Raw genomic sequence first — 1746 nt, 5'->3', positions numbered from 1 at the left:
GTGACTGAACTACTGTAACCATGGCAGCAGCAGCAGCAGCATCTGGTGTTTTAAATACAATATAGTCTCTGCAGACAGTTAACAGGAGTTCAGTAATGTTTGACACTGAGCCTGGTAAATGTCCAAAAACATAGATTTGGAGCTAGGCTTTTCAGGAGTGTCTCTACAAGTGGAGGGGACGACGAGAGAGGAAGAAAGAAAGAGGGTGAGGGGGTTGAGTGTGAGGAGGCAAGACAGAATAGGTCGGGGCGACGGAAAGTGAGAAGGAGGGGATGAACCAAAGTGCAAAGAAGCAGAATAAAAGCAAATAGGACACCAATGACGTGAAGGAGAGAGATCAGAGGAAGGGAGAGGGGACAAAGAGCAAAAGATGGTTACAATAAAATGACACTTGGGAGTGGAGGCAAAAGGAAAGAGGGAATGCAGGGGAGGCAGCAAGAATGAAGAAGTGAGAGGAAGGGAAAGTGAGAGAGGAGGGCAAGATGGAGAGTGAGGGGAGTGATTGGAAGAGAGAGAAAGAGAGATAGGTGAGCAAGTGTTAGAGAAAGCAAGGGAGAGACAGTAAGCAGTCATAGCTTAACATTATTTGGACTGGGGTGTACAAAGCTAAAAATCACCCAACACCAGGTTATAGTCCAACAGGTTTAATTGGAAGCACTAGGTTTTGAAGCGGTGCTCCTTCATCAGATGGTAGTCACCTGATGAAGGAGCATCGCTCCGAAAGCTAGTGCTTCCAACTAAACCTGTTGGACTATAACCTGGTGTTGTGTGATTTATAGCTTAACATTGCCATGCTGCCTTTGTTGAGCTTGGGTAGTGGGGGTTGGAGGTGACTGAGCCAACGACAGCAGTACAGGATGGCAATACACAAGGTTTCCCCATTAACCAGTGATGCTGGGGCTGTTTATTTTCTATTGGTTGATTGCTCTCTGAGAGGTGGCACCATGCTCTGAGCTGTTTACATTAAAACTGAAAGCTGACTTGGGGACTTTCTATCACATGACTTCCCAAAAATAGCTCCCTGAAATCAGGTATCAGGTGACAGCCTTAACGTGGAGTCAGAACCACCTTTTATTTGAGTAACAACTGAAGAGTGTTGAACATCATTGCACACACACGTTAATTCTCACAAAATAATTAGTGGCCCTCACCCTCACTCCTACACGCACTCACAGTCACACAAACACACACTTGTTCTGATATGCACTCCTACACAAATACACAACCTCTCACGAAGACACACACAATCACTCGTACACTCACACACATAACCTTTCACTCACATTCACCAGACATTGAATATCCTGATTCATTCCTGGCCAGCACATAGACTCCTCGGCTAGTTGTCTAATGTGTTTAATTCCTGTATGGCCCTGCTCTAATGAGGACATGATACCTTGGCATATTGCCTTTGGCATTGGGATATTTTTGCCCTGAAAAATGTGTACATTGATAATACCACATTGGTTTGTGTATGGACAAAATGAATAAATCTTCTCAGGTACGTCTTTAATACTGTCAGACCACCTCTGGATAATTATCTTTGTGGAGAATGTGATGCTGGAAAAGCACAGCAGGGCAGGCAGCATCCGAGGAGCAGGAGAATTAACATTCTAGGTATAAGCCCTTCATCAGGAATGAGGCTTGTGGGTCTGGGCTGAGAGGTAAATGGGAGGGGATGGGGTTGGGGGAGATAGCTGGGAAGGCAATAGGTGGATGAAGATGAGGGAGAAGGTGATAGGTCAG

This window comes from Chiloscyllium plagiosum, chromosome 37, assembly GCF_004010195.1.
Source record: "Chiloscyllium plagiosum isolate BGI_BamShark_2017 chromosome 37, ASM401019v2, whole genome shotgun sequence".
Lineage (NCBI taxonomy): Eukaryota > Metazoa > Chordata > Chondrichthyes > Orectolobiformes > Hemiscylliidae > Chiloscyllium > Chiloscyllium plagiosum.
The sequence above is the reverse complement of the archived record's forward strand: the minus strand, read 5'-3'. Positions refer to the sequence as shown.